At 42.8% G+C, this 27,195-nt stretch overlaps 1 protein-coding gene across 3 annotated transcripts in view; it reads right to left on the bottom strand.

Annotated features, from left to right (window-relative positions):
* The window catches only part of Prr5l (proline rich 5 like), a 157,566-nt gene extending 134,498 nt beyond the window's left edge, over positions 1-23,068 (bottom strand). The window contains exon 1 of one of the 3 annotated variants that reach the window (XM_058583351.1): positions 22,886-23,068. The gene's annotated coding sequence lies outside the window, so the exon portion shown is untranslated. Of the gene's footprint in view, positions 1-2,234; positions 2,505-22,885 lie in introns of those variants that run through there. The other 2 variants (XM_058583365.1, XM_058583357.1) reach the window with 2 other exon arrangements.
* Positions 23,069-27,195: the final 4,127 nt, after the last annotated feature.

Genomic DNA, 27,195 nt, shown 5'->3' with positions numbered 1-27,195 from the left:
AACAGTAGCAAAGAATTTGCTTGAATCACTGACTTTAAAGCAAAGATAGATAAGGAGAACCGTATTAAAATCAGGGACTTCTGTTTACCAGAAAACACTTCTCACAGCTAAACGTCTCATTTCCAGCCTGGAGAAAGAGCTTCTGCAACTCATTAAGACTTGTACCCATACAGACATGACACAAAAGAGGCTATCAATAGCTAATAAGCACATGAGAGAGTGGGCAAACTCATTACTCCGTAGGGAGAGTAAATTTGCACCACCAGAAACCAGAATGGTAAATCTATATGATTTATATAAGTTTATTAATCTATATGATTTATAAATCCTAAAGAGGCTTTGAGCTTTCCTTAAATTGCACATAGACTTAAAGATATCCCATCTCCACCATTTAGTATAAAATAAACAGTTCATATAATGAAGTTCATTTGATCCATACCATTCTATGAAACAGGTTCTATGATCTCAATTTTACAGATGGACTCAGAGAGGGAGAAATGACTTGCCTCAGGTCACACAGCTAAATCAAGGGAAATCTGTGGTTTAAACCTTACCCCACTAGTTTTTCCTACTCTTCTCCATTCTATAATACATCTCCAACTCTTTGCTTAATGAAACATTAAGACAGCCAAACCCTGTGATGGAAGGGAAGAGACAAAGAAGGTGTGAAGGTACCCTGCACCAACTTCCCATGGCCCTATTTCACCCATCAACCCAGATACAAGTCTGCTTCTGGAAAGTGGTTTGCATCCTCCCCTTCACCAGTTTCCCACCCAGAGCCTTAGTCTAGACCAGAACCCAGCAAACTATAGCCCGTGAGCCAAGTTTGGCCCATCTCCTGTTTCCATAAAGTTTTATTGGAACACAGCTAGACCCATTTGTGTACCCGTCCTCTGTAGCAGCTTTTGCCCTACAATGGCAGGTAGTTGCAACACAAGTCCTATGACCCTCAGTGGCTAAAATATTTGCTATCTGGCCCTTTGTAGAAAAGTTGGCCAATTCCTGGTCTAGAGTAACAAACTTCCCTTATAATCAATCCCCCGTAATGACCAGGAGGAGACTCATTTTGTCATGTTGTTGTCCTAAGCAACAAGCCTCCTGGTCTCTCAGGTTCTATTGGCAAAGAGAGGCATTTAGATGCTCTGGATTCTGGAAAATTCTGAAGAGCCCCAAAGCTGCTTTCTCCTGACAGGCTCACCGCCTTCCTCCCAGAAGGACTTGTCTTGAGCAAGGCAACTACTGTCCTGTCTGTGAACTGCATTTACGTCTCATTACCGCACGGTGCAGTACTGATTTTGCATATCCTTTACAGTGTCACATTAAATTTGTTGCAAGCCTTATTTGATCCCAGCCTTAAACTCTACTCATGCATATTCTCTCTTCATAACTAGTTGCTTGTTGAATATGGCCAATTGCTCACAATTTACACAAAATCAAAGGGAACACTGACCAGAGTGCTGGGCTATTAGCTCATACTCCAAATTAATTCTGAGTGTGTTGTGGATGAAAGAAAACCCACTACAAAGCTAACAGCCAGAAAAGAGGTTGAGATTTCCTAAACTAAATATCAAAAGAGAACTATTAGTAAGTTTATGGATTGTGTAGTGGTTCTAGACTTCTAAAGCCAAAGCTATTAGCTTAAATTAAATAATTTCTGCCTTGACTAAAGCCTTCACTAAAATAATATGAGGATTTCTTAAATACATCTAAATCTTGTGAACTTGAATTTTATACTAGGAAAGAAGAAAAATTTACTTTCATATTCTAATAGTTCAACTCAGTGCATAAACTTTGAATAGTGGCTAGGGTTTTTTAAAGTCTCCAATTGGATCAGGCTCTGTTATTACATGCACTATCTCATTTAATTTTCCTACTAGCTATAAATAAGTACTGTTATTATCCCCATTTTATGATGGAGGAAATTAACACTTAGAGTGATAAAGTTGGTTGTAGAAGTTCCCAACACCGTCTCCATCCCTCTCTCTTCATTCTTTTATACCCCATGGTGTCTTATATCATAAAAAGTTACCAAAACCCATTTTCTACTAGCAGAAATCCCATTTACATGAGGGATTGGGCTACTTATTTATTCACAAAGCAGGCATTACAGACCTATTATATGCCAGGAACTGCTCTCTTTTCTGGACATGATTTTACTTTGTCTTCCGAATAACTTAATAACAGTACTTTTTTTGGATGACTGATCTGAGACTCAGAGAGGTAAAACAACTTACCCGAGCTTGCAGAGTTAGTAAATAACAGTAGGCGCTTAGGATGTCTGCAGGCGCTTTGAGGCCCCCTCTTAGGCACCCATGAGTGTTGTCTACCTTGGGCTGCGGAGGTTCTGAGGGTTGGGTGGAGCAAGACTGGGACTCAGAGCTGGGGCAGGGCCAGCTGCTCAGCTGACTGGGGGAAAGGGCGTGGAGGGAAACCCTCAGAGCACAGCCAAGTGGGGCTTGGGAGAGAAGGGAACCCCGGGAGATGCTCAAGTGTTTGCAGTGGTGAGCAATTCGACCCTGTGCTCCTGCGCGCGCCTGCAGTATACCCCCTCTCTGTCCCTTCCTCCCAACTCCCCAGAATGCTGCAAGTGAGGTCCCTCTTGCCCACGGATGTGTGACATTGTCTGAGGGTGACTTTTAGTGAGTTGTCCTAGATCTGGACAGCCGTGAGGCAGAACCAGAGACTGCTCGTGTGGGTGCAGGAGCCCAGGCTTGGGTGACCCACTAGCCTCTTGTCCAAGTTACATAAGTAATTTACAGGGAACTTACTTCAGCCCCTTCATGCCAACTACTTGATTCCATTGAATTAAGAACTCTTCAATACTTAAAAATTAAGTACTTTTTAACTTAAAAGATAATTTAAAAAACAAAAAAGGACTCTTTTCTGGTTATTTGAAATGAACCTTCTGTACTTCTTAGTATGAACTGGGAATTTACCTGTAAGAGCTCATCTAACCCTCACAATCTCATTTCCAAGCAGGTGCTGTTATGATCACCATTTTATAGAAAGGAAATTGCAGTCCAACCACACAGACTGCTAAAGAAAATGTGGTATATACACACTATGAAATATTATTTAGCCATAAAAAAGAATGAAATCATATCATTTGCGGGAAAAGGGGTGGCACTGAATCGTCATATTAAGTAAGATAAGCCAGTCTCAAAAAATAAGTACCATATGTTCTCTCTCATATGTGGAATCTAAAAAAAAATAGAAGAGCGACTGTTAGGCAAGAGGAAAGTGACTGGAGGAGAGGGAGGGGCCAAAGAGGTGGCTATGATCAGATCATGCATTATATGCATGAATGACATTGTCACAATGAATCCCATTGTTTTGTATAATTAATATGCACTAATAATTGTAATTTTTTTAAAAAAATCTTTTTCCTCCAAAAAAGAAACCACAACACTGCTTATAAAGAGCATAGCTGGGGCTTGAACTCAGGCAACACGGCTTTGGGGGCCACAGTCTGTACCGTGACACACCCCTGTCCGGTCCATGCAGTAATCACAGCATCTTCCCCTCCCTTCCCCTACTTCCCCTTCTTCCTCCTCAAGGCAGATCTGACTGACAAAGCAGATGAAGGCTACAGCTTGGCTGCTCCTGGACCCCTGTTCTGAGAGGTCTTTGTATTTTTCTAACAGGAAAAGACACTGGAGATGAACTTGGACTTATTGGCTCCCTGTCTGCCTTATTGGTGCCTCTCTGCCTCCCCTGCCTGATCACATCTGAAGAATAGGCTTGCTTGTCATTGGCTCATCTGCTACTTCCAAAGGAGACAGTCATTTTGTTTACACAGCGCAGAAAAGCATGTCTCTGGCCAGAACACAGGGACCAGGATAGAACCTTCCTTGGTGTATTAAACTTACTTTCCCCTCCCCCTTCCCTTCCCCGTCTCCCTCCCTCTCCTCCTCCTCCCCCCTTTTAGACAGGCTCTTTCTGTGTTGCCTAGGCTGGCCTTGAATCCTGGGCTGAAGCAACCCTCTTCCCTCAGCCTCCAAGTAGCTGGGACTACAGGTGCACACCACACACCCAGATTTTATGTGCAACATTTATAAAACTTGAAAAACTCTCCTTGAACTCTTTGAACCCTGCATATTGGTGCAGCCTACAACTTCTTTCTCAACACAGTAAACACATAACAGCAGTAAGATTGGAGAATCCCCCAGTAATCCGGCCAATACCAGCTTTACTCTTGCTTGTCTCAACCAAGATACAATCATCATAAATGGAATTCCAAGTAAATTGCTTGATTGGGTTGGAATCTGGGCCCATGGCGTCTTTCCACAAGGCAGAGAGGACTGAGAGCCAGCAATCTGGTGTGGTTGGAGGTGGGAAGAGATTTCTCCTCTTAGAAGAATCATTAACTTTTAGAGCCATTTTTGCAAATGTTAAGCCATTTATTTAGCAATTATGCAGGGAATACACACTGTCAGGGTGATCTGTGGGCACAGCTGCACACCAACATCTGGCATTGCCTCTGGAATCCCGCAGGACACATCTGCCAGCAGAAGAGCTCCTTTGGAGATCCCCTCACTGAGCCCTCAGAGGCTGAAATAGAAATGTCACTGTTAGGTCAGCCAGGGGGTCAGCAAGGGCAGGTTGGCCTGCTTCCGTGGAGAGACCATAGACCTGGTACATCCTAAGTGTAAAGAGTCAGGGTCTGTACTTTGGTCCACAGAAATTACTATTCAAGTAATAAATAAGCACTAAAATCTACTGGGCATCTATGATGGACCTGACATTGTCCTGTGTACTCTGGTGCACTTCCTAACAGAGAAGGATGAGCACTAGTGTTATTTCTGTGTTAACGAGTGAGAAAACTGAGGCTTAAAGAAGATGCATTAGGTACTCAAGCCCTGTAGCCAGCAAGCCACAGAGCCAGGGCTTGAGCTGACTCAGGGATCCATGCTTGTACCCATCGCCCTGCCTGGCCTCCCAAGGGGGTGGCAATAAAGGGACTGACCAGACAGATGGTACAACAGCAGACTGGCTCAGACCTCAGCCGCATCTTTCCGAGCCCCTTCTTGGTGTAAAGCACATATGTTGAGTGTGATGTGGTGAGCACACCAATGATGTGTTTAGCAGATGCAGATGGCGATCTCCACCTGCAGAGAGAGCACCCCACCTCTGACCTCCCACTGGTACCCTCTTAGCTCTTCCTCTCTACCCCTTTCCTTCTCCCTTTCCCAACATCACAATAAAAGACATCCGGGTAACTTTGGGCATGAGGAGCAAAGGAACTATGTTAAGCCATCCTCTTCTGTTTTCCCCTCTTTGAGTCTTTTCAAGATCTGTAGATATATGCAGCAACATACTTGCATGTTTCCAGAAAGTGGTATTCAGTCAAAAGTCCCCTCCTTCTCAAGGTCCCGTCTACCTTGTTCCCACCCTCAAGCCCTAGTGGCATTTTATGGTGATTCCTTCCAAACTAGGTGTATACATAGGACATCCCCCCACTCCTGATCATTTTCTTGGTGCTCTTTCCCTGTCAATTCTCAGGGAGAGTATCTTCGTTCTCTTTTTTATAGCTACATGGTATTCCAACTTATGGAAGTACCACAATTTTTAAAATCTTCCCCTTATTAATAAGCATCCAGGTGGTTTCTGATCATTTACTATTCTTGATATTTTGTCTTCTTATGTCTATATCTCAGTTGACTGGAAAACAGAGAGAAGGAGGGAGATGAATGGGTACCCATCACTATCCACCACTAAAAGCTACCCGGAGAGACTGCCATGTCCATTTTCACCCAAAGATCCCATTTCTCCTCAGCCCAGAAAAAAAAGCAAAATCCTAAACAAGGTCATCTATATATAGAACTGTGGTTCTTAATGCCCTAGAACTTTCATAAAAATAATAAATCCTCCCTAGATCTTTTATTTTAACTTCAGAGGATTTACTAAGGCAATATAAAATTCCACCCAACATAGCCTACCACCTCAAAAGGGGGTCCAGCAGAGAAGTTTATGCTTCTCTGGCTGGGCCCATTAGGGGCTAAGCAACAGGCCTCTCCACTAAGATATTTACTTCCCAGCCCTGCCCCATCCAAGACAGAGATGCATGCCTGAAGTTGCAAAGATGTCTTCTTGGTGTTAGCTACATCACCAAAACAGGGTATGTGTTTCTTTTCCTGCCTATTTAAGGTATGCACTAAAAAGAGAAATGCCAAGCAGCCACACCTGAGGAGGGGACTAGCCCTAAACAAAATGAGTCAGGAAACTCTTAAAGCCCTTAACCTTGTCCCGACAGCTGGGCCTTCCCTAAACTCAATTGTTGCTTTCAGAGCTCCCTTCTCCTTCTCTTTCTCAGTGTAAGTGATACTGTTGGTTCCCTGCCCATATCCTCTCGGGTGGTACCAGGGCAGGGCACATCAGCCTGTCTTTCAATGACCAGTATCTAGATCTCATCACCTAGGAGCTGTCTTCAACTACCCAATGTCCACTCTGCCCATGTTCAATGCAAGCTGGAAGTGTCCAGCAATTAACACCATCACTACTACCACCTTAGTGCCCTTCAACCAATGACTGGCCAAAGCCGGTATAAATAAATAACCTGTCTGCATTGCTGCTAAGAGCCAAGTATATGATGCATGGCATTTTTGGTCGAAAGGTGACGCCAGCTAGCCATTGAGATGATATGATTATGTTAAGATTTACATTCATATGGATATTGGACTCCTGCTGTTCACCTAGGCCGGCTACGGGACTCCTGGAGAGTTCCCATTGGTTGGGGAAGTACAGTAGGAGGGAGTTCCGGGGGAGGAGCTCTCTCGGCGGTCCGAGAGGAGGCCGCGTGGGTGGAAAAATCTTCCCGGGTGCGTACCAGACATTGGTGGCAGTTTCAAAAAATAAACTTTGTTCCTGCTTGAGTGGCTCGTGATTTTGTGCCCAGCCAGACTGCGGCAACTGGCGGCCCGCACGGGGAACGCCTGAAGCTTGGAGGTGAGTAAAATTGCTCGCCCCTGAGGGAAGGCAACAAAATGGGTGACCATTTCAAAAAACAATGTGTTCTCGTTTTGATTTATCTTGTTTTTGTTTCAAGCTGCCTATCCCTAGAATTTTCTCAGGCAAACTGGGAAAAATGGTTGGCTCAAGGTTTGAAGTTGTTCGGCCCTGAGAAAGAGAAAATTGATACAACTATTCTTTGTTCGGTTTTTGTTTCATTCTGTTTCGGTTTTGTTTTATGCTATCTTATTGGGTTGCGTTACCTTTATAGTAGATTAGAAACTAGTAAAAAACAAACCGAAAGACTGTTAAGTAAATTGTTAGAGGTCCAGACTATGGTAGAAAACATGTTAGGTCAAGCGAAAGAGAAGGTCTCTCAAGCTAGTCAGACAGAGGAAGATTTGAAGAAAGAAAGCTTAGAGGAAAAACAACCATCAGGCGGGGAATTACAACAGGAGGCTGCTACTAACCCCGTTCTATCACCAGAGGGCGTAATTCAACCAACAGCTCCATCTACAGCTGAGCGGCCCTCAACTCCCGTAGTTGATGGACGGAATCCTGAGGCAGGACCCCAAAGATTAGCATGCCCTGTACTTGAGCAGGCAGGAGGGCAACGAATTCACCGTGCTTTAGATTTCAAAACAGTGAAGCAATTAAAGGAGGCTGTAACAACCTACGGGCCGCAAGCACCCTTCACTGTGAGCATGGTCGAATCCATTACCAACTTAGACATGATGCCAGCAGATTGGGCTAACATGTGTCGATCTGTGCTAAATGGAGGACAATATTTGTTATGGAAGGTTGCCAATGAGGAATTTTGCATGGAGACAGCTAGGCGAAATGCAGCAGCAGGTTACCCTCAAAGAAATCTAGATATGTTATTAGGAAAAGGACCTTATGAGGGTCAACGGCAACAAATTGAATATGATCCTGGCGTATATGCACAAATTGCTGTAGATGCAATTAAGGCATGGAAAACTTTACAGGGGCATGGAGATTTACAAGGACAATTATCTAAGGTAATACAAGGAGCTAATGAACCTTACGCTGAATTTGTAGATAGGCTTATTCAGACAGCATCTAGAGTATTTGGAGATACAGAACAGGCAATGCCATTTATAAAACAACTGGCTTATGACCAAGTAAATCGTTGCTGCAGAGAGGTCATCAGACCATGGAAACATGAAGATTTAAACACATATATTAAATTATGTAGAGACATTAATGAACAAGGGCAAGTCTTAGCAGCAGTACAACAGGCTTTAGATGCCAGGCCAAAAACATGCTATAATTGTGATCAAACAGGACATTTTAAAAGGAGTTGCCCCATAGGAGGAGGGTTTAACAAGGCTAGGTATCAAAGGAATAGAATACCGGGTATTTGCCCACGATGCCGTAGAGGGAAACATTGGGCTAATGAATGCCGTTCTCAAACCACCATAGAGGGTATTCCGTTATCAAAAAACAGACAAGGACCAAGTGTTTACCCACGATATCGTGGAGAAAGACATCAGGCTCCATCACCAAAAAACGGACTGGAGGGCCCAATGCTCCGGGGCCCAAAACCACAAATATACGGGGCAGTGGAGGAACCCAGCAACACCATCAAGGTAGTGCCCAGGACACATTATCCATTAAATCCCTCATCAGACAAACTAGAGGGAACGCAGGGTTGGACATCTGCGCCTCTGCCAGAGCAGTACTAACTCCAGAGATGGGAGTTCAAATCATTCCCACAGGAGTAAAAGGACCTCTTCCCCAAGGAACAGTAGGCTTATTATTGGGACGCAGTTCTTCAACACTAAAAGGACTTATGATAAGTCCTGGGGTAATTGATCCCGATTATGAAGGTGAAATAAAAATTATAGCTAGTTCTCCAAGAGGTATATCAGTAATTTCACCAGGAGATAGAATAGCACAGTTATTAATAATACCCAGCCTACATGATAAATTTTCCAGTCGTACTGTAGAAAGAGGTTCCAGGGGATTAGGCTCCACAGGTGTAGATTGGGCTATGCTGTCTTTAAATCTAGATTCTCGCCCAATGCTAAAACTAAATATTCAAGGACATGACTTTAATGGGCTACTTGATACAGGTGCAGACCTTAGCATCATATCTCATCAAGAATGGCCGAAACATTGGCCATTACAACAAGCCACTCAAACGCTTCGAGGCCTAGGAGTGGCAACTAATCCCCATAGAAGTGCAATGGTATTAGATTGGAAGGATCCTGAAGGATGTGAAGGAACTATACAGCCCTATGTATTGGATCATCTTCCTATAAATTTATGGGGACGAGATGTCCTAGATCAATTAGGTTTGACATTAACAAATAACATCAATCCTAATGCGCCCACTACTAGGGCTAGACAAGGCTTTAGGAAAGAAGAAAGATTAAGAGAACAAGAACAAGGTATGACAGCACCAATTCAAATAGATCAAGAAACAAATAGACATGGATTGGGTTTTCAGAAAGGGCCACTGAGACAATCAAAATTACTTGGAAATCAGAAAGACCAGTGTGGGTTCCTCAGTGGCCCCTGACTAAAGAAAAGATACAAATAGCCCATGACCTGGTCAAACAACAATTAGTGGAGGGACATATACAACCTTCCGTATCTCCCCATAATACTCCCATTTTTGTCATTAAAAAGAAATCTGGTAAATGGAGATTATTACAAGATTTAAGAGCCATTAATAATGAGATGGTTATTATGGGACCTGCTCAATCAGGGATTCCCCAATTGTCTGCTTTACCAAAAACCTGGTATGTTTTAGCTATAGATATTAAAGATTGTTTTTTTTTTCAATTCCAATTCATCCCGAGGATAGTCCACATTTTGCATTTACTATCCCTGCACTAAATCATGAAGGTCCTGATCAGAGATATGAATGGAAAGTACTCCCTCAAGGGATGGCTAATAGTCCAACTATGTGTCAAATTTATGTTAACAAAGCAATCCAGCCACTTAGAAATCAAAATCCTGAACTACAAATATTTCACTATATGGATGATGTGTTATTGGCACATAAAGATAAAAACACATTGCTAGAATGTTATGCCACACTTACAAATTTATTAAAAAATTATAATCTAGAGATACCAATAGATAAAGTACAATTAAATCTTCCAATTAATTATTTAGGGGTTTTATTATCCTCAACCATGGTCCGTCCACCCAAAATTCAAATACGAGTAGATCAACTCAAATCACTTAACGACTTTCAAAAGTTATTAGGAGACATAAATTGGATAAGGCCTTATCTAGGCATACCAACAGGAGAGTTGGGACCTTTATTTGATATTCTAAAAGGTCCATCAGATCCAAATTCACCCCGCATGTTGACGCCTGAAACAAGAAAGGCATTAAAAATCATTGAAACATATATGGAAAATATGCATTTGGATAGAATTGATATAAGTTTGCCTTTATTATTTATTGTACTGCCAACAAAAAATATTCCTACAGGAGTATTCTGGCAAGAAGGTCCATTATTGTGGATACATTTATCTTATTCTCCTAACACTATTCTTACTAGGTATCCTGAGGCTGTAGGACAACTAATACTCAAAGGAATAAAAGCAGCCAAGGGAGTGTTTGGGATTTCTCCCAATAAAATTATTACTCCATATACTATAGATCAAATTGATGAGTTAGCTAATGAGTTAAATACTTGGGCAATAATCATGTGTAAATCTAATGTTTCATTTGATAATCACTTACCGTCTAATCCTTTGTTGTCTTTTTGGTCTAAACATCCTGTAGTTTTTCCAAAGATGAAAAAAAAAAACCCTATCATGAATGCTACAAATATATTCACTGATGGGTCAAATAATGGTACAGCAGCAGTAGTTACCCCTGATCAAACTTTCACATTTTTAGTACCCAAACAATCAGCTCAAAAGGTAGCGCTTAATGCAGTATTACAAGCTTTTATGATGTTTAAAGATTCTGTATTTAATTTATTTTCTGATAGTCAGTATGTAGTTAATGCTATAGTATCCCTTGAAGATGCTGGTAGGATTTCCCCTTCTTCTACTGTTTTCTCTTTGTTTTCCACTATACAAAGTCTAATCTGGGACAGAAAAGATCCATTCTTTATAGGACATATCAGGGCACATACAGGATTGCCTGGAGCCCTTAGTTTGGGCAATGAGTTAGCAGATAAATCTACACATGACATACATATTTTCTCCACAATAGAAGAAGCTATAAATTTTCATAAAAGGTTCCATGTCAATGCTAATACTTTACAAAAGCGTTTTAAAATAACTAAAGAACAAGCCCGACATATAATAAAACAATGTCAAAATTGTGTGACATTTTTACCACAAGTTAATCTTGGAGTCAATCCTAGAGGACTGATACCTAACCATATTTGGCAGATGGACGTCACACACTTGCCAGAATTTGGAAAATTAAAATATTTACATGTTACAGTTGATACTTCTTCCGGATTTCTGATGGGCTCCCTTCATGCCGGAGAAAAAACTAAAGATGTTATAGCTCATTGCTTACAAAATTTTGCCACTGTGGGCGTTCCAAAACAGTTAAAAACCGATAATGGTCCTGTTTATGCATCCACCTCTTTTAAACAATTTTGCTCATCATTTGGCATTACTCACATAACAGGAATTCCATACAATCCACAGGGACAAGGCATAGTTGAAAGAGCTCATCAAACTATTAAAATGTACTTATTAAAACAAAAGGAGGGAATTGGAAAGGGGTATATATCCCCCAAAGATAAACTTAAAATAACCCTTTTTACTCTAAACTTTTTAAATTTGGATTCATCAGGGCTTAGTGCTGCGGAAAGACATTTGTATCCAAAAAATGTACATAAGCCTAAGGTACTTTGGAAAGATATTCTAACAGGACAATGGAAAGGTCCTGACCCAGTGATAGTCTGGAGTCGGGGCTCTGTTTGTGTTTTTCCACAGGGAGAACAGCAGCCAATTTGGATTCCAGAGAGATTAACTAAAACAATTTCTACAGACCAAAAGGAAAATGATTCGACTCAAATCCATAACAGCTCTCCAGATCTCCAGCTTGGCTATTCTTACATCTGTGACAGTGATTAACCAGGATGCTTTTTTCAATATCTATTTTATTATTGCTTTTTCCCACATCATAAAGTTCTATTTTATTTTTGAGCTCATACAGACCTAGGTTAATGTTTTTTCTGATCAGTTTTATTTTTTGACTGTGGAGTTTTTGAACATTGCAATGGAGATTTCACCTAGGTAAAGCTACAAGGCCTTTACTATTGTCTTATGTGTTATATGTTACGTGTGCACACTTCTGTTTTGTGTTGTATGTCTGTATGTGCGTATGTCCATATATCACATATGAGGAGCGCTCATGCACATGGATCCAAAAAATTTTTTTTTATTATTCACGTGATTTTAATAGTTTAATTTAATTTGGGTAAACAGCTGTTGAGGATTGTTTTAATATATGAACAAATAGAAGGTTAACAGATCTGTTTGTTTACTTTCACCTTTCCTTTTCATTATATTTAATAATTCTGTTCAGGATAATGTAAATTGTTCTAAGTATTGTTTTCTTAGTACCTGTTGAAATGTTACATATTTTTTTTTTAGCATCATTGTCAAAATTCCTATTTTCATCCCAGTGCCGGTGAAGACAAAGATAAAACCAAACCACAACTTCTTCCAGAGTTATCACAACAAACCGTGTAAACTGATACATCAATGATTTATAACTCAACAAGTAATGCTCAATCAATGAGTCGATTTATTTTGGAAGGATATGGACATATTGATAGATTCCTCTGCTTTGAACTGCTTACAAAACTTGCCTGGACTATGTATCACTTGTATGCTTTATTTTGGGAGGATATGGACATATTGATAGATTCCTCTGCTTTGAACTGCTTACAGAACTTGCCTGGACTATGTATCACTTGTATGCTTTGTGATCTATTTGTTGATGCAGCGAATTATGGTAGTGCTAGCGTATCTTTGCTGATGTGTCACCAGTGATGCAATTTTTCCTAGGAGCCATTAATTGACTTGGTGTCATGACATTTCTGTATCCTCCTCCCTTCTACTAGTGATGGTCTAATTTTGGGGGCCAACAGAGGTGAGGCAAAGAACCTCACCCCCCCACTGGTACATAGGCCTATCCACAAGTATGGCTATATGCTGGACCGGTAGTCAGTGACGGGTATGATCCAATTGCAGTGGTATCAACCTAAGACAGGAGGCTGACGCCTAAAAGTCAGTTTTCCGATGAACCATATGTTGAATTGGACAAACCTAACAGGCACGGTCCCTAGCCGGATTGCTTGTTACTTAAACAGAAGGGGGGAGATGCTAAGAGCCAAGTATATGATGCATGGCATTTTTGGTCGAAAGGTGACACCAGCTAGCCATTGAGATGATATGATTATGTTAAGATTTGCATTCATATGGATATTGGACTCCTGCTGTTCACCTAGGCCGGCTAAGGGACTCCTGGAGAGTTCCCATTGGTTGGGGAACTACAGTAGGAGGGAGTTCCGGGGGAGGAGCTCTCTCAGCGGTCCGAAAGGAGGCCGCATGGGTGGAAAAATCTTCCCAGGCGCGGACCGGACATTGGCGGCAGTTTCAAAAAATAAACTTTGTTCCTGCTTGAGTGGCTCGTGATTTTGTGCCCAGCCAGACTGCGGCACATTGCCACTGGGGAATGGATATGGTAGGTCTTTTTCCAGAGTTCCCCGGCAGAACTACGCACATTTGGGTAACTTGCTTGATAATGTGGCATTTAGCAATCTTTCTTTGCCTACTCGGGCTTCTCCACCCCTCTGCTGGGGCCTCCTTCAACAAAGAAATCCCACTATTATGTATAAATTACTGATAAAAATGTGGATAAGTAAAGAGACAGGAAATGAAAAAAAAAGATACAAATTTAACATGAATTCACTATTTTTAGTCCCTTGGTTTACCTCAAAGGAATTGTTTGGTCATCACCTTGAAGCATCAGTGACAGAAGAGAATGGGTTCAAAAGAGGACATGAGAAGATCTGATTGGTGCCAGGGTGGACTGTCACAGGTTCTCTCAGTGCCTTGCCCATTCTCCCCTCAGGACTTTCCATAGCGGTACATTTCTTCCTCTAAGGGCATTCCCTGGCCACCAGGGTGCATTATGCCCATGCATGAGGAAGAATAGAAAATCCAGGGGATTTTCACCCCAGAAGCATTTTCCACTCATGCCAAAAGAAGTTGGTGTGTAAATGCTCCAGCTCCCTTTCTTCTTGGGTGAGATGACTCTGAGGTGCGGGTTCCATGTTGGTTCCCAGGGATCCCTAGAAGGATTTAACTGCCGTCATCCATGGGAGGGGCAATTTTCTTGACAACACATATTGATAACACATTTTCTTGACAACACATTGACACATGAGCTGGGACCCTCACCTATTTCACTTGCCTACATTTATAACTCTTCCAAATAATTGCTTGCACTTGATTTTTTGTCTCAGGGTCTATTCCTGGGGAAGACCTTACCAAAGCACTTCACTCCATCTCCACTTAATTCTCTCTGGGTAGATGCTGATGGGCTCATTCTTATTAAACCATAAATGGCTCATAAGGCCCAGGGGAATGAGTTTAAAAGATGAAAGCCCCTTAGGAGTGGTTCCAATGGAACGAACGGGCTGGACACATGGGAGCCCTTTGTAGACATGCTGCCAAATTAGGATCGAAAGGTAGAATCTATTTTCGTAACAACTGATTGCACTTACTGTTATACTGTCAGAGAGATGTGTGCACTGACAATGCCCTTGAGGAGACAGGGATTGGGGTACGTGTGCAGCACCTAAGAGTGAAGGAGTCCAACATCGTGTTGGGCCCCAGGTCGATGATGTGTGCTTGGAGAGGACACAGACTTACAGATTAGGGTGGTAAATGGCTATGCTCAAATAGAGACTTGGTGTCAAAGTACCACCACACAACTAAAGGGTAATCATGGATGATGGTATTGACACTTGGAGACATCTCACAACTGAATAAATAAAAAGATGACTGGTTGAGTCTCTTAGACCTTATTTTAAACTTTAAACTGAGCCCAAACATAGGCACCCAAAATCTTTAATTGTGACTTTCAGAGTATGGTCAGTGAGGGATCTAGGAAGAAGGGAAGCCAAGGAAACCGGGTAGGAGACTTGGACATCATACACCACTGTCATCACCATCTACATTTGTAGAGTGACTTCACTGTATCAGGGATTTTCAAAGTAGGCTGCAGGGAACCCTAAGGGCTCTGAATAGGAAGCCTACAATTAAAATCTTGGTGCCAAAGGATGAAGACTTAAACTGACTGCAGCATTCAGTTACCAACTTTCTACATTGACTTTGTCTGGAAAGAAATCCCATCCACTAAATCCACAGTTTGACAACCAACATATACATGATCATTTTATTCTTAGAACCAACCCTCCCTTGCAGGTGAGGAAGGTGAGTTTCAAAGAGATTAAGTGACTTGCTCAAAGTCACAGACCAGACACCAGCAGAACCATGGTACGGAAGTGCGGTCCAACCCCACATCACGTCCCGGCACACTTTCCTCCACATTACACTACATTTCGGTATTAATGAAGAAACTCAGGGTGTGGCAATTTCTTGGCCATGAAGTTTGTTTTGGTGATAATAGGTCAGAGAACTGTTTTATAGAAAGTTCCTAGAATTTGGGTTGTTTCAAGAAACTCACCCAAACATCGACAGTTCATTTCCTCCCTGAGCTGCTGTCAATACTTTCTGTTCCAGAAGCTCCTTTAACACAGCTTGACCTACACATCCACACTACCAATATCCTTTTAGACAATACCCCCAAAATATCAGTCAGCTATTGCTGCAAAGCTGCTGCAAAATGAAGACTTGTGACATAAAAGCACAGGGACAAGCCAAACTGTGTCAGCGATATTTACAGCCTCTGATAGAGTCACAGCCACTCATTCTATTGGCCAAAGCAAGTCAATTTCCAAGCCCAAAGTCCACCTGCCCCAAAGAGGAAGGAGATGAGACAAAGATTTGCCCAGTGATCCTCCAGTCCATCATGTCTGCTAAGAATGACCTTCTTGTGAAGGAAGGTCCAGCTCATCTTTCCAAAGTTCTTTAAATCTAAAACGGGGTTCTATTAACAAGCCAGTCCTGCCAGAAAGAGATCACCACAAAGGGACTTCTCCCGAGGGGAATGGAGGAGTGGAGTAGTTGTTTTTTAAACTGATGTTGGTATGTCTTTAAAAAATAACTACTCCACTCCTCAGGATGTGCCCAAGTCAGACCTTCAGACCCCCACCTGCTTCATAGGGGATTGGACCACTAACAGAGAAGGGGCGGGTGTGGGTGATGTACAAGCTCCACACTCATTAATCACCCTGTGGCACAGGGAGGGAGAATCATCCAAGACGCAGAGCAGTACAGCCACCAGGAGTACAGACTCAGGAGTTTGACAATGTCCCCTGACGCTAGACACTGTTGGTTTCCCCACCCAACTCCTCTTCTCCCTTCTCCCTTCCAAATAGAATCTCAGTTTTGCTCAGGGAGCTCCCCTCCTCAGGGGACAATGATCCATGACAAACCTCAGAGACTGGTCTCGTTGGCCCAGAGCTAATTCCATTCCCACTCCAGTCAGTGGTTGGTTCCCAAGTTGTATAGTGACCTAGGATGGGCCAATGGGACCCACAGTGTGTCTGTGAGAAATGTCTGCCAGAAAGTGGGGAAGGGGCTTCCAGAAACCATTTCCTCACTCCAAGGAGAAAGCTCTAGGGACAAACCATCGCATACCTCCCCGCTGGGCCTAGCCATGTTTTTCTGTCATTGCTAGAACTCTATTGCTGTCTGAGGATGAAAGCAACAGGAAGACTGCAGAGTACACAGATGGAAAGATCTGGCATCCTGAGGACTCAGCTTTTGAAGCAGCCTCCCCTGAAGCTTGCCCTACCCGTGACCTCACTTTTACATGAGGTAGTAAGATACCCTTGTTTGAAAGGCTTGACTAAGGCATCTTTAAGATACCTCCCTGGGCCTCTTACTTACTTTGGGTAAGTCACTTAATTTCTTTAACTCCTTTTTTTTTGCACCATATCTATGTCATACAGATTTTGGGACCCTGCATAGGAAGCATTTGCAAACTTGAGGGGTCTGGCAGCTGGTGGGGGTGTGATTACTCACAGGTATGTTTTTATTACAGTGGTTTGGGACCTAGGACAATAACTGTCTTTCCCCTGTGTTTATCTGTCGCCCCCTGGCTGTTTCTTCTAGAAGTTTGCAACAAAACATAAACAGGAAGGGCCCATGACTTTGTTTGAGGTGCACCAATAAGTAAAGGGTCTCCTATTCTAACCACCAAGGCTTCGAGAATTGGGAGCCTCCAGGGGAAGACAGATGGAGGGTGCTTGTATTTTTCAAATATTACACACTGATTACATATTCTTTTTTAGTAATATGAGAAAATACAGACAAGTGTACAGGAAAAGGAAACGAAAGTTCACACCTGATTTCATGATCCAAAGAAACTACTGTGAATTCTAGTGTATATTATCCCAGTTTTTCTTGGCTGTGGATGATTTGAGAAGGAAAAGGAGAGAGAGAAAATGGGTACCTTCATGTACTACATCATAAAGAGGGTGAGTTGATAAAGTTTTTTTTTTTTTTTTAAGGCAACTTTGTAGGATCTTTGAACGGAATACCTGTTGTTAGGCTTCTTAGCAACTCTGCTTATAGGAAGTCATGCTCTGGAAGCAATAACAAAAATCATGCCACATCGGTACAGTTTACACAATGCTGGGTGCCGTTCTACCACTTCATGTCTATCCTTTGTTCATTCCTCAAAGTAACCCTATTAATTTTTTTGAGATATAATTCACACACTCAGTCTGTTTTAGCTACTATAACAAAACACCACAAACCAAGTGATTTATGTAGAACAGATAGTCACTTCTTATAGTTTTGGAATCTAGGAAATCCTAGATCAAAGGTTTGGAAATTTTAGGGACTTGCTGTCTGGTGAAGGCCCACCTTTCTAGTTCTTGGAAGGTGCCATCTTGCTGTGTCCTCACATGGCAAAGGAGACAAGAAAGCTGACTAGAGCTTCTTTTCAAGGGTATCAATCCCATTCACAGGGGTTCCGCCATCATGCACTAGTCCCCTCCCAATGTCCCACTTTCTAACATTGTCACAGCAGTGATTAGGCTTCAACATGTGAATCTGGGGGGCAGGGGCACAAACATTCAGACCTTAGCACCTATCATAAAATGCAGCTGTTTAAGGCATACAATGCAGTGGTTTTAAGTATATTCTCAGATATGACCACTCATCACTACAGCTATTTTTAAAAATATTTCTATCACCCCCAAGATAAATACTATACCCATAAGCAGTCACTCCTTATTTTCTCCCTAGTCTACAAGATTCTGGCAACTACTTCTCTACTTTCTGGCCTTGTACATTTGCCTAGTTTGAACACCTCACATAAATGGGTGTGTGTGTGTGTGTGTAGGCACATACATGCATACATGTGTTTATACACACATGGTCTCTTCTGACTGGCTTCTTTCACTTAATATAATGTTATCAAAGATCATCCCTACTGTAGTATCTATCATTACTTCCTATCTCTTTAATGCTGAATAATATTCTGATGTATGGACATACCACATTCTGTGTTCATCCATTCATTAGGATGATAGACATTTGGATTGTTTTCATCTTTTGGCTCTTTAAATACACTGCTATGAACATTCCTAAACTAACTTTTAGGTGGACATATATTTTCTTCTCTCTTGGGAATACACCTGGGAGTGAAATTGCTGGGTTAAATTTTAACTTTCCATTTAACCTTTTGAGGAAATACCAGACTAATCTTCCAAAGTGGCACACCATTTCACATTCCCATCATCAGAGTACAAAGTTTTCAATTCATATATCCTCATCCACATTTATTATTTGTTTGATTGCTTTATTGTATCTATCCCAGTGGGTGTGAAGCACTGTCTCATTGTGGTTTTGATTTGCATTTCCCTGACGGCTACAGAGAAGTGTTGGTGTAACTTCCATGGCACAGATGAGGAAACTGTGGCACAGAGAGGATGTTAATTTACACATCATGACTTGGTAGGTGTACAGACTTCTGTGTACAACAGTGTATGCAGAAGGAAGTTGCTACAGCACTGTTGGTGAAAATAAATATTAGAACTGGATATTTCCCAGCAGGAGATTATCCTACAGGGGACTACCATCAAAGACCGGGGAAGGTCTATACATGCTGACATAAAATGAACTCCAAAATATTGTTGGTGAAAAAGACACAGAATCACATGTGCAGCATGGAACTGTTTGTGTTTAGATGATAGATAGATAGATAGATCGGAAGGTTACATATCAAATTGCTCACACAGTATGCTCTAGAACGTAAAACTTCAGGAGAGCAACAGCTTTTGTTATTGTGTGTATGACTTTATCGCCAACCCCTCACATAGGATGTAGCACATAATAGTAGCTGAGTAAATATCTGTTGTTCAATGAAAAATTCCTTTCGAGAGAGGAATGGAAGACAGAAGAATATGCATAAGAACCTATGTTTCCCTCTGAAGACCCATGTCTTCTAAGCATGAAGTTGTGCTGTCATTCTATTATTTCTGACGCTGGAGAAAAAAATCCAGGAATTCTGGGGCCTTCAGCAAGAAAAAAGTGAGACCCCCCTGGGGAGTCAGTATGAAGCTGAAAAGTGGCCTCCATGGCTTCCACGGATGCCGTGAGGACCCTCTGGGGCTCTGGGGTTCCTCATTTCAAGTGGATGCCTGGCTGCCAGCCCAGCTTCGTCTCTGGGGCTTGGTTATCCAAAGGGGCAGGCAGGACCCCTCCTGCTGCTGGGCACGCCCACTCCTGCTGCTGGGCACGCCCACCTGATCAAGAAAGCATGTCCCAGCAAGCGGGAATCCAGGGTCAAGATGCCAGCCATGAATCTTGTTTTCACGCCTGAGAAGATCTTAAAAAATCAATGAGTATTAGAAGGACACAGCCATGCACTTTTGTTTCTATCATTTTTCAATATTTGTTTAATTTTTCATCCTGGATGAGCCCTCGGAGAAGTCCCAAGGATCAAGGGCTTGTGGTGGAACAGACAGGTGTACAGTCATCACACTCTGAGCTCCAAGGGACTAGCTGTTCCCAGATCCCCAAAGGTGAGGAAGGAAGGCTGTCTCGGAAGGCTCCGTGGGTTGGGGCAGGGGCCAGGGTTCGATTGTGTTCGACTGTGTTTTCCACGTCAACTGAGGGTACAGCCATGACCTACATATTACAGCAGTTTCAGATGACAAGATTCAAGCAGTGAGAACAACATGTCTTTTTTCTGCTGAAAGTAGCTGACAATTCAACCTAGTATGGGTTCAGTTTTCCATGTTGAAGTCTTTCCCCAGCACCTCCGAACATGACTACATTTGGCAGGGGGAAGGGTTTTAAAGATGATGAGGTTAGAATGAGGCCTTTAGGGTGGACCCTGATCTAATATGACTAGAAATTTTAACACAGAGAGAGCCCCAAGGGATGAGCACACCCAGAGGAAAGACCATTTGAGGCCACAGCAAGAAGGCAGCCACCTGCAAGCCAAGGAGTCAGGCCACTGTCAGCAGCTGTCCTCTTGATCTTGGACTTCTAGTCTCCAAAACTGTAAGAAAGTCAATTTTTGTAATTGAAGCCACCGAGTCTGTGGGATTTTGTTATAGCATCCCTGGCAAACTAATACTGCACCTCTCTGAAGCCCGGGAACCAACAAAGGTCTTAGGCATTCAGTTTCAAGGGACTAGCTGTTCAGAGACCCCCAAAGATGAGGAAGGAAGGCTGTCTCTGAAGTATCCACAAATTCGTGCCAAGAGTTAAAGCAGTGGGTTTAAACATCCACCAGGTCCAGGCATCAGATGCCAGCCTACCACAGTGTGGTTTAGATCTTAAACGTCCCCCCAAAACCCAGACACTAAAGGCTTGGTGGCAGCAGAACCATTAGGAGGTGGGGTCTAATGGAAGAAATTATGTCACTAGGCTGTGCCCATGAAGGGGACATTGGGACCCTGGCCTCTCCCTCTCTCTCTCTTTTTGCTTCCCAAGATGCTATGGGGTTTCTTCCACCATGTGATTCCACTATGACACACTATTGCTTCCCCACAGGCTCACAAGTGACAGGACCAAGTGACCATGGTAAAAAAAACCTTGAAATCATGAGCCAAAATATGTATTTCCTCCTTGAAAAATGATTTTCTCATGCGTTTTGTCACAGTGACAGAAAGCTGACTATCACACCAAAGTATTAATGAGAAGGGAATCCCAGGCCCCTTCCCAGCATGCTGCTCCGTTGGAGGACAGACGGAGTCTGCACTGAAACGAAGTGTAAAGTCTGACTTTGACCTTAAGGCCGGGCATAGCAATTGTTGAACTGAGGCAGTGTTGGAACTAGAAGCAACTAACATATTTTGATTCCTGGAGGTCAGCCAGAAGGGTCACAGACCTGACTTAATTTTCATCGAAGAGCATGAGAAGAGTGAAGAAGTGTCCCCCCAAAAGATTAAGGACAGGAAAAAGACAAAAAGAAAGCTGAATCCCAGAACACACTCCAGGAGTCCTAATTATTTAACATAAGTCCTCTTTCATGTGTAGCAGTTTGGACCAGTCTCTGGAAAAGTAACAGACCCCATTTAATAAGCAATCATTACCATTTAAAAATTCCCTCACTGTCACCAGTAAGCAATCCCATCCTCTTTGAGCAGGACAAAAGCTGATGACAGAAGACAAGTCGTTTAACAGCTTCTGCATTCTTTGAGCCGACAACTCCAGTACAGATGTTCCACAAATCCAGGGACTGAACACCACCCTCTCTACCCCATGACTCAGAGAAAACCACAACAAACTCCCAGTCAGCAGTGCTGGGCAGGCCTTGGTTCACATAATACGCCAAAGAAAACCGAGTTCAAATCTGGCTGTGTCACTTCACATCTGTGCAATCTTGGGTACATGACTTAAGTTCTCTGTACTTGCATTTCCTCATCTATAAAATAGGGGTAATAAAGAACTCATCTTATAGGGTTATTGTGGAGAGCAGATGAGGAAATAGATGCAAAAGCATTTAGAACCTTGGCACAGGACAAGGGGCTCCATACGCTCAGTGTCGTTGTACTTCACTGCCTCTCAAAGTGAAACCTCGTGACGATGTTGGCTTCTCAGCACGAGGTTGTAAAGAACATTATAACGAGGTGCCTGGTGATGGAAAGCATGGATTCTAGAACCAGACTGCCCAGACTTGGATCCAGCAAGAATGTGAGGCACGTGGTTTAAGTGTTTGCAGTTACTGCTATTAATGCACTGAGATAATGCAGTAGTATTTACACAGATGCAATACTCACTCAAATATATCACAGGCATTGGATGGTGATCAAAGAAGCAGAAGACAGTCATCCCTTGTTAGCCACTGGGGACTGGTTCTAGGACCCCTGCTGACACCAGGCTCTGAGGATGCTCAGGTGCCTTATTTTTAAAATGGCGTAGTATTTGCATATCACCTACCCACACTCTTTCCTTTGCTTTAAATCTTACTTCTGATAATGAATACAATACAAAATCCATGTAAATAGTTGCTATACTTTGTTGCTTAGCAAATAGTGACAAAGAAAAACAAATCCATATATGTCAGTACAGAGGCAACTTATTTTTCAAATACTTTCTCAGATGTGGAGCCCGTGGATACAGCAGGCTGGCTCTATGTCCCTAATCTGCAAAACTGGACCTCAGTTGCTTTTGCTTGTTTGTTTGTTTACCAGCAGACAGTGGCTCTCAAGCAAATAAGAGTCTTGAACCCAGAAACCCATCCTCTTTGGGCCAGACCCTCTGCCATTACCTGTAGTGCCCTCTGAGGCCACCCCCAACCCCCAGCTCTCTTGTGTTACCTGGTCTGGTTCCTTCCTCCAGGGCGGATCCTACCCTGCAAGGCAGAGCAGATAGCATAGCTTTCCAGCCTCCTGAGAAGGTGACATTTCCAGGGGCCCAGCTCTCTCTGGGCCTGGTTCACCCCTCACCGACCCAGGGCCTGAAGACTGATGGAGAAGCAAATGGAAAATTTAAAAAGCTGATACCCCTGCAGGAAGTCATTGTTTCGCCAATTCCAGAACTGAAAAACAGTGTAACGTTGGAGAAAGGAGGGTAAAGTGCCATTCAAGGCCATTGTTACAGCCACTGCTCTGTGTACTGGGGAAACAAAGGGGACCTCTGTGTGCGAGGACAATGCTGTTGTGTCACCAGCTGCTTCTGTGTTGCTCCTGGGGACCTGGAACGAGAAACAAGGCCACAGCGCCTTCCTCCATGTGATGCGCCCCAGACTTCACTGATCACAGCAACCAGGCCAACCAGAGCTGGGAGAGGAGACTGGGACATTCAGCCCATGGTGCTCTGTGCTGGGGAACAGAGGCAGTCCCTTAGTAGCAACCAACTGCCTGGGTGCCATTTTTCCGTACAGGATAAAGCCCAAATTGTCACTCTCCTCTCCAGCTTTAGAGATTTAACACAAGTTAGAGCTGAAAAGAATCATAAGGCATCATCTCCCCACAAACATATGTCATTGTGTTCATCAGCTTTTCATCCTATAACAAAACACCTGAGAAAATCAATTTAAAGTCGTTTTTTACTATTTCAGTCCATGGTCACAGGGTTTCATTGTTTGTGGGCCCATGGTGAGGCACAACATCATGGCAGAAGAGAGTGGCTGAGAAAAGTGGCTCACCTGTTGGCAAATAGGAGAGAGAGACAGAGCAAGCCCAGGGACAATACATACCTTTCAAGGACAGGTCCCCCTGTGCCCTCCTTCCTCCACCCATGCCCTACCTCCTACAGTTTCTACCACCTCCCAACAGTGCCACCACCTGGAAAAGGCCTTCAACAGGTGAGCCTTTGGAGGACATTCCAGACACAAACTAAAGCAATCATATACTCCAACCCCTGGCTTTTTTCCATGGGGCATCTGGCCAGGACCAATCCCCAGCCATGAGGCATGTAGTAGCAGCTGATAAGGCCAGATCAATCACCACATGGTTCCACCCATTAAGCCCCCATAAGGGACTTAATGAATCTAGTTACTCCTGTCTTCCAAACCTTGCTCTGGCACTATTTCCCATGGATTATAAATGAGCTTGTTCTCTGAGTCTTGGTTTCCTATTTGTAAACTGGGATTATTTCCTGTTTGTAAATTGGTACTGTGTGGATTAAATGAGGTAATTAATACATGCATCACTCTTAGAACAGTGCTTGGTTCATAAACAGTGAACAAACAGCTATGGATAACAAATTAGATACCCATGTTACATCGGCAACTTGCACAGACTCATAAGGAGGTGATACGGAGATGGCAGGAAGCCCAGGACCCACATCCAGCCCTGTGCCTACCGCGGTCTTATTCTCTTCCCTTGTGTCTTCAAGGAAAGTTGAGCACCAACAGATACTCTTGAGGAAGAGGCGGGGACAAATGTGTGAAGACAGTTTATTTGGGGCACAACATTTATTAGTGGGGACTGGGGCGATTCGGTGTCCACATCGGTCTTCTGGGGACAATGAGGACTCTGTTCTGGAGAATGGCTGCAACATGAAGAGATGAGAACAGAATGGAACAGGTGGGGGAAGGAGCTGGCCAATTTTTAAAGAAAAAAATGGAAGTCTGGGTTTTTATTTCAAATTTGGCAATTTTGAAATGCTGTACACCAAATGTGACATTGTTGATGCAGACTGAGCCCCAGATCTGGCAAGTTGTGATGCCTGGTGTGGACACAAGTGGCATTTCTGAACCAGGACCTCCCTGTTGATATTCCCAGCTTTGGTCCCACACATGCCTGGGGTCTCCTGGTATATGGTCTGAGTGTCGGTGTCTACCCGCTCCCAAATTCATACGCTGAAATCCTAATCCCCAAAGTGATGGTATTAGGAGGTGAGGCACTTGGGAGTGAAAGGTCATGAGGGCAGAGCCCCCATGAATGGGATTAGTCCCTATAAAAGAGACCCAAGAGAGCTTCCCTGAGCTCTTTGATCATGTTAGGACACAGCCAGAAAGTGCCATCTCTCAGCCAAGAATTGGTCCTCATCACACCAAATCTGCTAATCTCTTGATCTTGCACATCTTAGCCTCCATACCGTGAACAATAAATTTCTGTTGGATAAGCCACGACATCTATAGTATTGGATCATGGCAGCCCAAATGGACTAAGATATCTGGTTAGCTCATTAGGCCAATTCAAACCTGCTTCTCGAGCTGAACAGGGGACCTAAGACCAAAAACACAGTCCACCTTCGTCTTCGTCTATGAGATGGGGATAAGGAAAAGAGAAATGCAGTGGGGGAGGCTCTCCCTAAGGGACCACAGGCCATTTGGCCTAATCGACCTCCTGCAGTCATTTCTCTGATAATGAAGGCAGCTGGGATTTAGCAACCGGACCAAAGAGAGAATGGAAAATGGGGGATAAGGTTCCCATAACCACCGTCAATTCAAATTAACATGAGTAGTCTAAAGGACAGAGTATACTTGCTATGCAAATGCAAATTAAAGACAAGATTGCTCACAATGAGCCACCCACTAGAATGGCCAACTTCAAGAAGACTGATAATAATAAACATTCTTAATGATATGGAGAAATTGAAACCCTTCTACACTGCTGGTGCCCATGCAGAATGGTGCAGTCACTTTGAAAACCAATCTGAGAATTCTTCACTAGGTTCAACACAGAGTTACTCTATGACCCAGAAATTCCATTCCAGATACCCCAAGTGAAATGAAGTATATGCCCACATGAAAACTTGTACATGATTGTTCATAACAGCAGTATTCATAATAATTCCAAGGCTCAAAAATCTGTTCACTGATAGACAAAAAAAAAAAAATATGGTAGATCCATGCAAGGAAATGTCATGCAGCACAAATAGCAATAAAATACAGACACATGCTACAACATGGATGGACCTTGAAAACATGCTAAGTGGAAGAAACAAGTACAATATGGGAATTTTATGCCATGTCCAGAATAGAGACAGAAAGTAGATTAGTGGTTCTCTAGGGCTGCGTGATGGAGAACCTTGTGAGGAGGAGGTGGAGTGATGTCTAAGGGGAATGGTGTTTCTTTCATGAGTGATGAACATGTTCTAAATGCCCACGTTGGTGGTTAGAAAACTCTGTGAATGTACTTAAACCCATTGAATTGTACACTTAAGAGGGGTACATTGTATGTGAATCAGTTCTCAATAAAGCTATTTCAAAAAACATTAAAATTAAGTTGTTGACCTTAAATCATTTTCTATGAAAAAATCCTATGGCCATATCCCTCTCTTCACATCTGTTTCAGTGCAGAAAACTGAACAACCTTTCCCAAAGGATGGTTTCCCTTAAAGTTTCCGGGATCACATTAGGGTAACCAACTGGCCTGCTTTCCCCAGCACTGTCTCAATGTTAGACCTCAAAGTTCTGCATCCCAGAAAATCACTAATTCCTGGGCAAACTGGGATAGTTGGTCTCCTTAGTTCCTCCCTTTCCCACAACAAGAAAGCTCTGCCCTTTATCGCTACTAATGGCTAGAACTGAGTGTCCAAAGAGATAGTTCTGCCAGGCGCAGTGGCACAGACCTGTAATCCCAGTGGCTTGGGAGGCTGAGGCAGTTGGATCACAAGTTCAAAGCTACCTTCATCAACTTAGCAAGGCCCTAAGCAACTCAGCAAGAACCTGTCACTAAATAAATATTTTTAAAATGGGCTGGGATGTGTCTCCTTGATAAAGTGCCCCTGGGTTCAATCCCTGATACAAAAAAAAAAAAAAAAATTGACAATTCTTCCCCATTCGGGGTATAAGTCATCCTTGAGCCCCCTCTAATGGCCAAAAGGTATTTTATTGTAGTTTCCATTTTACAGATGAGGAAACTCTGGTTCAGAGAGGTGAAGTAACTTGCCAGGAGCACATGAAAACCAGGAACCCAGCCTGAGTATTCTTCCAAATCCCATAGTCCTCCTTCCACTCATAATATTTTCTCTTGCCACATCACTGGTTTAACACACAGTTAAACTCAGAGTTACCATATTACCTAGAAATTCCACTCCATATACTCCAAGTGAAATGAAGTTTTCCATACAGGAAAACTTGTACATGATTGTACAAGCTTATTCTTGCCCACTGAGGAGGGTACCGACATCCAAACAGAAGAAACCTGCATTTTCATTTATGGGAAGACAAGGA

Source organism: Marmota monax, unplaced genomic scaffold (assembly GCF_021218885.2).
Source record: "Marmota monax isolate L192 unplaced genomic scaffold, Marmota_monax_Labrador192_F-V1.1 WCK01_AAM20220418_F8-fsc00047, whole genome shotgun sequence".
NCBI classification, from domain to species: Eukaryota; Metazoa; Chordata; class Mammalia; order Rodentia; family Sciuridae; genus Marmota; species Marmota monax.
This window is presented reverse-complemented; position numbering and strand designations above follow the sequence as displayed.